We start from the raw sequence: 12,157 nt of genomic DNA, 5'->3' as shown, positions 1-12,157 counted from the left end.
AAGTGTAAGTTAAAGTAACAATAAAATAACTTCATTAACTAAACTGACCAAAATTTAAAGGATGCTAATATCTAATAAGGTGAAAGTTTGAGGAAACCCTAACCTCCAAACCCAAGGTAAAGACTGTTGTTTGTCTCTTTCAGTATCCGTGTCAACTCCCTCCTAGTGTTCCTTCCTCTACCGCAGAGGCTGCAAAGCTCAAAGTTGTGTCACCCATATTCCTTGTAGCTAAGATATGAATGTGATTTAGGATCCACTAATCATATACACTCATCAGGTAAAGACATTAACCTGTGTGGCACTGACCTGGCTGTTGAAATAGACATTTGCTGCAGTGGTAAAAAAAATTACTTTCTCAATCACAATGGAAAAATGGTGATCCTAGACCTTACAAATTATTCCTGGGAGCTTAGCTAGAACATCATCCACCACCATTATGATTTTGAAAGACACTTAACACAGTGATAAATACAATACCCTTCTGATTAATCTACCTGAAATGGCTTCTTTTGTCTGTAACTAAATGCTAATCTGTTGAGTAACTGGTCCCAACCAAGTACTGAATAACACTGAGAGAGTGGGAATCTGGGATTAGATCCTGTTAATATAAAAGGACAAGACACTGTAGTTCACAGTAAGCAATGACAAAACATTCACATAAATTGTCATCTGTGGTCACCTGGGAAGGCAAAGCTCTGGACAACTGAGTGCCTATTTACACAAGCCAGTGCCATCAGAAATAGGAATGCAGGGGCTGTGGGGTGATGGACTAGAGCCTTCTAATCAGCTAGAGAGCTTAAAGAAAGACATGCCGCATTCCGGGCATGGTCAGAGGACCCTAAAATAATCTCTTTTCTTGTAGCAGGCCTAGAATAACCCAAAATTGGAGCAGAATCTGAGCCTGATGGTTGTTAAATTATAGTAATTGACAGCCTCACAATGTCTCTTATATAAGTGTTAGAGAATTGACTGCAAATGGAGGAATCCCAAGAATCGGCATAGGGAATTTTGGGTGGACTTGAATGACTCCAAGTTACCTCAATCCCGAGAACCCTTGCCAAGAGATGTAGGTCCTCCTCCACTGTGGAGGGAGGCGGTTCCTGCCTTGATTGAGGACGCTGTAATGACCTCTCCTGGGGTTGTTATATTGTAAGAAGATGCCAATTCTCCTCGTTTCCCTGCCTACTATCTGTATTCCTTCCAAGGCTGTAAGTAGATAATGGGGAAGAGTGGAGATGAGACGGGGAGCATCATCCCACCAAGGAGATGGAGGCATACATGCCAAACGAATGGAAAAGAGTTAAAGAGTTGTAAGGTTTTCTAACTGAGACCATCAGAAACTTGGGGAAAAGTGTGGAAATGAACTGTGAGAGGGCCAGACCATGGAGGGAGAGATATCACTTGATCTTGGGCCAGATTTACTAATATAAGTGCACTTGCCGAAGATTCATTGTGCTGTCTCAAGAAGCTGGGCTGGTTGGTTCAGTGGTATACTAGGCAAAAACACACACAAAAACAAAAACAAAAAAAGATTTTTGGTACACTGTGGAAAGAAATAGAAAGACATAAAAATATGGTAATCATGGAGTGGATTTATTGCATGAGACTCACCCAGCTCCCCTTTCACTACATTTCCAGAGAAATCCAGCAGAGTTCCCATTCACATAGGCATTCAGACATGTATTGCCAAGGGACATTTCCAAAGCCTTAGAAAATGCTATATGGTAGTGACTGTATCTGCATGCGAGAAAGAAAAGTGAGGGATGCTGCCAATAAAATGGGCTAGCTGGTTTCACCAGGCATCATGAGATCTCAGATTTATAGAGGCCAAGCAACAGCCCTTCACCTGCTAAGTAAGAGGTGTGGCCACCATGATAACCAAATACAGCCAAGATAACAATCAAATTACTGTGACATGATGGGTTCTTTGGCAAGAGCTCATAAAGGTGGGGGGGCCCTCGGACTGAAATGAATTGGGAGCCCACTATGGTCCTACTTAAACTGTATGTCACTCCACCTCAAGCTCCAAGAAAACCCTCTAAATTTGGTTAACAGATGTCCAACTGGAGCAGCAACAGCTTTTTCCACTTTCAGACTAAATTTATTCACAAAGCAAGAACCCTTGTATGCAGAGAATCTGGATACTCTGTATGCAGAACCCTTATATGCAGGGAATCTGGATGTGGAAAGAGCCTATCATAATACACAAACATATGCTGTATACATTCTTCTTGCATCCCTTTGAAGAGCCTATAACTTCTGATTTAGTTGGCTGTGCATTGAGGAAAGAAATATCCTCAGGCCGAGCATGGTGGCTCACGCCTGTAATCCCAGCACTTTGGGAGGCAGAAGCAGGCAGATCACCTGAGGTCAAGAGTTTGAGACCAGCCTGGCCAACGTGGTGAAACCTCATTTCTAGTAAAAACACAAAACTTAGCTGGATGTGGTGGTGCATGCCTGTAATCCCAACTACTCGGAAGGCTGAGACAGAGGAATCTCTTGAATCTGACTGGCAGAGGTTGCAGTAAGCTAAGATTGCACCACTACATTCTAGCCTGGGTGACAAGGTGAGACTCTGTCTAAAGAAAAGAAAGAAGAGAAAACAAAACAAAAGGAAAGAAAGGAAAAGAAAAGAAAAGAAAAATACATCTTTCAAGGATTATGAGATACTGGATCTGAGCTAAGATCAATTCCTGGAGATCCAGAATGCCATTGTGGTCCACCAATCAACTGAAGTGTAATGAAGATGAGGTGAGAGTAGGTCTTTAAGCCCGTCCTGTGGTTAGGATCTCCATTCCCAAGTGTATAGCTGGAACAGATACTCTGGGAAATTGAACCACAGCATAAAGAAGGGCCAGGTGGGAACCTTTGGAACTGTATTCTCAAGCCATGTCTTCATGGAAAATAACAAACCAAAAATAATGCTACCATATATGACAAGTGGAATGATGGAGATAGGACCCACCGTTACAAACCCAAAAGGTTCAAGAGGGTTTATTCTCACCTCATCCTTATTGAATTCACCTATTTATTCTCTAAAAAAGGAAGATAGGCCTTGAAAAATGATGTTGGATTACTGCAAACTTGATGAGATGGTAATGTCAAATGCTCTTTCTGTTCCTGAAGTAATCTTGTTACTGAAGCAAACCAACAGATCCTGGTACCTAGTATATATCTGTCAACCTGACAAACTTTTTCTTTCTCAATAGCTATGACTAACCAGGAGCAATTTGCTTTCACCTGGAAGAAGTACACCATCACCATCTGATCTCAGGGTTATGTCTGTTATCTGACTTTTTCACAATTTATCCCACAGAGACCTTGATTATTTCACCATGGCATAAGATGGAATGTTGATAGTAGTTGATAGTAGTTACCCTAGGTCCCTTGGTAAGACACAGGAGTACCAGAGAATGGGAGATAAAAATCCAAAGACTTGCCCCCATATCCAAAGCTCATCAGCTCTAGTTTTCTGGGACATATCAGGGAAGACTCTCCCAAGTGCAAGAAAATCTGCTGCATCATGAACCCACTACCCCAAAGAATGTGGCTTCTTTGAACTTTAGAGGCAATAGATACCATATTCATTTGTGCTGCTTCGATCCATTCACCATGTAACTCATAAGGGCACCACCTCTTAGGGAGGCCCAGGATGAGAGAAGGCTCTTGAGATGGCCCAGCAGCTGCAAACATTTGGACCTTCAGATACAGCAGATCCCATTGTGCTTGAAGTGTCTAGGGCAGAGTGGAATATTGGACAGAGTCCATGGCAAACCCTGGTAGGGAAATAAACAGTCAAGGCTCATAGGACTTTGAAGCCAAGTTACATTCCCAAGAACATAATTACTGTTCTTTTGAGAAACAGATCTTGGCTTCCTTCTGGATCCTGGTAGACAAAAAACGTGATTATGGGGCAACAAGTAACCATGTGCCCTGAGTTGACCATCCAGAACCAAGTGTTGTCTGAGTCATCACACCATGAAGTTCCATGTGCCCAGCCTTCAAGTATGTCAGGCTCAAGTCTCATGGGGAGTTCAGTATGGACAGTTGGTTAAAAAGAAAATAACAAAAAAGTAACTTGGTTTATAGTCCATTCTACATGATAATGTGAGCAACAATCTTGAATCAGCTTTTCCGATCACAACAGCACCCCCCAAAAAATGATGGAAAAGGAAGCCCCCCATTAGGCAGAACTTCAAGTAGCACTTCTCATTTGGTTTGGTTTGGTTTTGCTTTGTACCTTGTCTAGAAAGAGAAATAATCAAAGGTACAGATCTATACAGATTCATGGGAGATGGTTAATGGTTCTGCCACATGGTCAAAAGTTTGGAAAAACCAAGGGTGATGGATTAGTTACAAGGGAGTTTGGAGAGCAGGTATAGGAGTGCATACATTACAACAGACTCTGTGAGAAGTGAATCCCTTTCAAAAGGTCTTCTTGAAAAGGATGTTCTCAATAATCAGGAGAATAAGATGAGTATCCTGTGGGTGTCCATCATGCCTTTCCCCAACTACCCTAATGCTTTGCCATGGACTCATGAATTAAGTAGCCATAGTAGCATGAATGAAGATAACACGTAGATTGCCTTTCCCAAGGCTGGTCTGACTGGCCTCATAGCTCAAAGGAAGGGTCCAACCAATCACTAGGTAGCAGATCAGTTAGAACTGGATCCCTTCCAAAATGGCAGAGGCAACAATGTCTTCCCTGGCATGGAGACATATGGATCTGAATGTTTACTTTGCTGCCTACTTTGCTTCTGCCAACAACTCTCCATGCCTTAGTGAATGCAACAGTCACAAACAGTGTCCAACACAATGCTTCTGATTAAGGAACTGATTTTATAGTAGAGCAAGTGAGACAATGGAATGCCACTTAAAGAATACCAGAATGTCCTATTGAAACCTTTGTTGTGGCACTCACTGATAAACAACAACCTTGTGTAGTTAAGGTGCTCTCCTACAGTTGCATTGTGTGCTCTGAACCACCAAGTAATATAGGGCGTTCGTTCTTTCTTTCATACTAGAAAACATTGGTCCAGAATCCAAGGGCAGAAGGTGGAGCTGACATTCTCACTTTTCCACTGAAAAATGCCCCCCAAAAATCTGCTTCCTGTGCCTGCAGCTTTGGGCTTTACTTTTCCAAAGCCTTTAATATCCAGGAATGAATGCTTCCAGAGGGTAATTTAGCTATGGCATAATGCTGTGGAACTTGAGACTGCTACCTTGCCACAACTCCAGGGGCCTTTATGCACCATCCTTGGTGACCGTGACAAGGTATCTGTTTGGTGGTGTCGATTTTAGTGGAAGAAGTTAGGGTTTACTACCAGCAGCCTCCTGATATGGCAGAACTGGCTGCTTTCTTAATCATGGCACAGGTAATTAAATTCCCGGGACTAGTTGTTTCCATAGAAGCTTAGCCTAAAGACAGGTCCTCCAGCCCTCCAACAATTATAAACACCAAAGAATTAGTAATAAATTCCTTTCCGTTTAAACTGGCCATGTTGGTTTTGGTTATTTGCAACTGATCAATAACCAAATGGTGGAAGTACATGTTCTAATATGTATAAAAAAACCCTTAAAATATGTATGCTTTTTATTGCAGAATTCTCTTCTAGAAATTTATCCAAAGAAAATAAATGGACAAGCACACAAAATTCACATGCACAAATGTATCTTTTTCTAATTCCAAAAAAAGCTGAAGTCACTAACAAATGGTAATTGATAAATAAACGAGGGTAATTAGTATGATCAAAATCATCCCAGAAATGTCATAATATTTTACCTTTCAATAAAGAAGAAAAATCTCATGGACTGTAGAGTGAATATGTGTTTCTCAAAGAAGATGCAATCCCTGAAGACATGTAGCTTAGCATTTAACTTTCCATAAATGGTTATTCTTTTGTCTTATATTTGGAGAAGAGGAGAAGAAATAGTGAATAGCAGGCAAGACTCTAAAATGCTTTGAATACAGCTTGCCAGATTCCCAATTAGAAAGTGAAATATGCATTTTTTGCCATTTAAATTAGGAACTAAAATTATAGCACACATTTTGGTCATTATCTATTTCACAACCACTTATTGAGTGCTGGGAAGACCAAGATGAAAAAGACATGGGCCTGTTTTCTGGAGAGTAGGAGGGACTGAACTTAATGGTTAAATCTCAAAAGTTGGTCCTAAATACACTGGTGCTCTCCTGGCTCTCACCCCTTCTGCCCAGTGGGCACGTTATAAGGAAGCTGCAGGTGATATCAGATGTGGTCACAGTTCAACAGTAGCACATGACAAACATCTTCAATTATTTTCCTCCTGCTACATTTTAGATCTAGTAGTGTTGCCACATAAGACCTTGAAATATTTTCCTGGTCTTTATTTATTCATTATTTTTATACCTCAGGACTTTATTCACATGTTTATAGCCCCAAACCCCCATCTTGTCTCACTCTGGAAGCTGACTGCCTTGGCACAGAGTAAATACTAGTGCAATTTGGGCCATGTCCCCAGTTGTGAGCCCTTGGTCCAAGCGGGTTAGTTTCAGCTGACTGAAGCCTCCAATGCTGTGTTCCATGGAATACATCCTCAACTTCCAGGCATGCCTGAAGCTGAGCTGAGAGACACTGAAATCTACCTGTGCATTTGAAGGTGTAGAGGACTACTATAAACAAGGATTTTTCTAACTATTTTTAGGTACTAAAATCTTCCTGGGTCAGATTTCCTCAGTCACTGATCCACAACCAAAATTTCATGAGATGAAGAAAAGAACTATGTCATCACTCTGTATTTGATTTTTTGAAAATTAACACTAAACAGTTGGAATGTGATATGGTTTGACTGTTTCCCTGCCCAATCTCATCTTGATTTATATAGCTCCTCTAATCCCCAGGTGTCATGGGAGGGACCTGGTGGGAGGTAATTGAATCATGGGGGTGGGTTTTTCCCATGCTTTTCTCAAGATAGTGAATAAGTCTCCTGAGATCTGATGGTTTTATAAAGAGGTGTTCCCCGGCACACACTCTCTTGCCTGCTGCCATGTAAGATGTGCCTTTGCTCCTCCTTCACTTTCCACTATGATTGTGAGGCCTCCCCAGCCATGTGGAACTGTGAGTCTATTAAACCTTTTTCCTTTATAAATTATGCAGTCTCCAATATGTCTTTATTAGCAGCATGAGAACAGACTAATACAGGATGTATCAAAGAAGAGGCTGGTGCAACCATCCACATTCTCCTCATAAGAATTTGGGTGCTTCCAGAAATAAAAGTATTTCCTCTACATTCATAGCTCTATTTTTTTAAAAGACAACCAATTAGTATTTATTTTTCACAGTAGCCTGAACCCTGCCCCATCCAAGACATTATTCCTATGCTTGAAGACATTCTAGCAGCTTGAAGAGGACTGAGACACAGATTCTAACATTGCACACAATTATTAAATTCCAGGATAAGAAGACTCAGTCTAGATGAATCACAGAGACAGAGATGGAGAGATAGGGAGAGAGATCAAGAAATCAATAGGGAATAGAGATAAATGGGCTTGAGGGATAGACAAGGTATAGATAGGCAAAGAGAGGAAAGATGTCCAAGGCAGAGGCAGGCAGCAACCTCAAAGACCCTGAACTGAACGTGATGCAGGGAGCAAGGAAACACATTGAAGAGAGTCTTCATGACTTCCCTAAGTCTCTAAGCTTGAGACTGTCTCAAAGTCCATTATTCAGAAATAGCCAGTATGCTGTAATTATGCCAGTCCCTGTGTTCTGTGCTTTACCCTTGTCCTAATTAATCCTCATTATAACACTTTGAAGTTGGTATTAGTACAAAAGAAAGAAACTGAGGCTCAGAGACACGAAGCAGTTTAGCCAGAAGAACTGAAATTCAAATGGGTCCCACTTCAAATCCTGGTCCATTTTCCCCTCTCTTCACTGCCTCTCCAGTGGCACCCTAACTTTCCATGCCAAAAAACTCAAGTGTGAGAGGAATCTTTCTTGACTGTCATGGCTGAAATCAGAACCATCCTACTTTCACAGAAAGGTGTGGGTCTGCCCACATGATGAGAGTCTGCCCACTGCCAAGGTTGTCCAAGGGCAGAACTTGCAGGAAACACACCTGCTGATAATGGTTTCTAGGGCTAAGCCTGTCTCTCAGAGCTCAGTGTGGAAGTTGGAGATGCCTTCAGAGACACCTGCTTCAGTCTCTAAGCTACAAGAGAAGAACCACTTTCACTACATCTCCCTCGGCACTTCAGGGAGCAAAGGAACTCATTAATGTTCATGGCTATGGTTGATACAGTTGTGGAAGTGCTAGGCACCCAGCTACCACTCTGGGCTCTAATGCTGATGTTTGCTTAGGAACTCCATGGGCCAAGGGAGCCTTATGTCTCTCCGCACAGACATCAGGAAGGAAAATATTATCACATAGAGGAGATGTAGACAAGTTTAGTTACCTTATCACTCACTTTCATAAAAGGACTCTAGTCCCCACCCTAAAAATCTGCAAAATGAGAGAATCTAAAACAAGTTGGTAGGATTTTTACTTTTAGCTAGGATGGCCATAAGACTTTTCCAAAGCTGGACACTTCTAAGAGTGAAAGAGGGTAGCATTAATAAAACAACAGGTGTAGAATCGTCTTCCTTCTACTTCTCAGATTCTCTAGGAAAATTATCTTTAAAAAATGTACTCACGCTTGTAATCCCAGCACTTTGGGAGGCTGAGGAGGGTGGATCACAAGGTCAGGAGATCAAAACCATCCTGGCTAACATGGTGAAACCCCATCTCTACTAAAAATACAAAAAATTAGCCAGACGTGGTGGCTGTCAGCTGTAGTCCCAGCTACTCGGGAGGCTGAGGCAGGAGAATGGCATGAACCCAGGAGGCACAACTTGCAGTGAGCCAAGATCGCACGACTGCACACCAGCCTGGGGGACAGAGCAAGACTCTGTCACAAAAAAAAAAAAAAAAAAAAAAAAAAAAAAAAAAAAAAAAAAAAAAGTATTAGTTGGCTACCTGATAACTGCTATTAATGCATTATAATGTGACCTAAAAGAAGGAATAGGATTTGGATAAAGGAAATGGACATAAGATAGTTCAGCTAAGAGAAGCAGCCACACTAAAGTTATAGTTCATGCATAAGTGTGTGATAGGTCTAAAGAGTAGTAACATTGACAAGTGCAAGGAACAGAACACACAGAATAATTGATAGCACAAACAAGTATAATTTTGTCCAGATTCCTTTGCAAAGAGAATCTATTTTCACATGGGATGGTGGTTGCTACACTTCTGGGTTTTCATTATTTGCAGGTAATACAGCAGTAGGGATGCCAACTCTATCAGCAATCTATTGCTGCATAACAAACTGCCCTAAACTTTAGTGGCTTAAAATATAAACATCTATTATTGCACAAGTCAGGAATTCAGGCCCAGCTGGATGGATCTGGCTCAGGGTGTCTCATAAAGTTGCAGCTGAGATGTTGGCTGAGGCTGTATCATCTGAAGGTTTGACTGGGGCTGGAAAGATTGTTTCCCACACCCACCTACACAGCTGTTGGCAATGGGCCTTGTTTCTTCCCTAGCTGTTCTTCACTGTGTGAACTTCATTATAGGACTGCACACTAAATGGCAGCTGATTTCTCCCAGATCCAGTAATCCAAGAGAGGGTGACCTCAATAGGAAATAATGCCTTTCAAAAACCAGTCTCAGAATTGACTACCATCACTTCTGCTATATTCTGTTGTTCACACAGACCAGCCCTTGTATCAGTCCTACGTCCTTGGGCAAATACCACCACATAGGGATCACTGCAGACAATCTTGGAGCCCAGCTATCACACCACCTTTTAATTGTGCTAAATTTTTAATCATCATCTGATATAACAATTATAAATAAATATAAATAAAATTTTGATTCTAAAATACTAAGAAATATATAATGTTGGCATAATGGCAATTTTTTACTTTAAAACTCCTATGATTATACAAAAAATGTAATACATTTTCCTTATTTTTAAAATTTCACCAAGAATAATTATGTATCTATTTGTTTTATTTACCATTGCTTATCTCCCCCAACTGGAACTGACATTTTATCTGTCTCATTGATATCCCCAGTGACAATAACAGTAACTGACATAAACTAGGAGACATGTAAATATTTGTAGAATAAATGAATGATGAACACTTCACTTGGATTGGTAATTAATAGCAGACTAAGGCTTGGACATAAAGATCTTGGCACCCAATCCTGAAGACACGCTCTTTGTTCAAAATGGCAGAACTGGTCCAGTTGAATGTAAACATGAAGGGCAAAACCATGGCACACAGCCTCTATTTAGAGGAACAAGCTGCAGCAGAGGCAGAAAGGAAAGCCACGCATGAGGTAACAAGAAGCAGAAACTTTTCTATGACTTCAAAAAGTGAACCCCCTTAGGAATAACGTTCGTGACATTAGTCTTTAGAGGGAACCGGGGTTAATGACAGGTGGAGATATTGAGAATGACAGTTTCTTGTCATTGGCTGAATTTCCATGCCTGATGGTACAATTAAGGCTAGAATGGGTTTCAATACTTACCCAGGGTCACAGAGCTGGATTCCAAAGAGGTCAATGGATTCTCCCCCTCAATGTTCTTTGATAGTCTTCACCACTGGAATAATTCCCATCCCCACCCCACCCCACTCCCACCTTCATTACTCTCACTCCAAGACAGAAAGGCTCAGCCCAGGATGGCCATGGGCTCCACAGTACCTACGACATCCCCTTGGCCCCACTCCCCAGTGGAAACCCAAGGAAGCGCATACCACCAGGACTTCCCTGGAGGCCCAGCCTCTTATTCCAGACAGGAAATGGAGCCAGTGCAAACATGAGCTCAGCATTTTTTGCTGACTAATTCTTCCTCCCATAAAAAGGCTTGGTAAATATGAGTTCTAATGTAACCTAAAGACTTGCTTAACAAAGGGGAAAACCCACCAGCATTTCTTAATTCTAACACATCTTATGTTATGCAACAGGTATGTTTCTTTAAAAAAAAAGAACTAATTTTAAGACACACACACTAGTAATTTAAATTCACTAGAGAGTTAGCTATTTAGAGGAACCCTGTTGTAAATCCTTTCACAAACTGAAGAACATTTAAGTAATTACCCTCTAATTTATGTGCTCCGTAAGGTCAACTATTTAAATGTCTGGTTTTCTTAATTCGAGGCACACCCGCATTTATAGAATGTCTTTAAAACTCATTATGGCTGACAAATGTATTTCTTTGTTTTCTTTAACAGACAAAACTGTATTTTGGTGAAATAGGCAGAAGACACTTATTATTCTGGAAACTGTTTAAATACTCGCTTATTGCAAAAAGGACTTCTGTGGAGGTGATGGAGAACTGATATGATCAAGAATCAAATTGTCTTACATTTAAGAACATATCATGAACACATACATGTGAAGTCTTTGTAATTTGTATGCAGTCTGCAGTCTTTAAACCTCTGTAATTTATATTCAATCTAGTCATAATTTATTTGATGGTTAACCATGTGTTTTTAATTCTCAGTGAACTTGACAAAAAAGCTATCAACTAATATAGGTTAATAACAGGAATATTTTTAAATGTTTGAAATATTTTGATATTGGAAAATATTCTTAAAAATATTTAATGAATAAGTTGTCTTTTACATGTTGTTAAGCCGAGATAAAAAGACTCAATGAAAACATTTTTCCATATTGGTGACAACATGGCTTTGCATGCTTGGTGTTTACTTGTTGAAGCAAGTGTGCTGGGGAGCAGTATGCCAGAATTCGCACGCTCAAAAGGATCACACCGAGGGGTCGGAGGAAGCTGCTCCTGAGAATATCTTGCTGTTCTGATTTTGTAATAGGACAGGTTCTAAATATTGGCTATATTAAGGCCACGCATGTGTCCCCAGACCTAATTCTTTCCCTAGGTCTGGTTTTATAAACTCTGGTAATAAACCAGATCAAGAAATAGGTGTTGGGCTATCAGTGTGAATAGCTTGGAAAGAATGTCAACAGACGAGAGGTGGTGCTGCCAAGTTCTGAGAGCAAGGCTGCAAATGCTGGGAGAGCTCAAATCTCCACTGTGACCTGGCCAAGGGGCAGAGCCCCAGGCACCAGACCAGGGCCACCACGCATGCCTACAGGAACCCCATTCACCCGGAGT

The 12,157-nt window shown here is 41.0% G+C and overlaps 1 non-coding gene across 1 annotated transcript; it reads left to right on the top strand.

The window, feature by feature from the left end:
- Positions 1-11,821: 11,821 nt before the first annotated feature.
- Positions 11,822-11,950, top strand: LOC115894431. Its single transcript, XR_004054551.1, has one exon. It is a non-coding gene; the product is annotated as a small nucleolar RNA SNORA72 (small nucleolar RNA).
- Positions 11,951-12,157: the final 207 nt, after the last annotated feature.

The sequence above is a fragment of the Rhinopithecus roxellana genome, chromosome 17 (genome assembly GCF_007565055.1).
Source record: "Rhinopithecus roxellana isolate Shanxi Qingling chromosome 17, ASM756505v1, whole genome shotgun sequence".
Taxonomy (NCBI): domain Eukaryota; kingdom Metazoa; phylum Chordata; class Mammalia; order Primates; family Cercopithecidae; genus Rhinopithecus; species Rhinopithecus roxellana.
The sequence above is the reverse complement of the archived record's forward strand: the minus strand, read 5'-3'. Positions and strand labels throughout refer to the sequence as shown.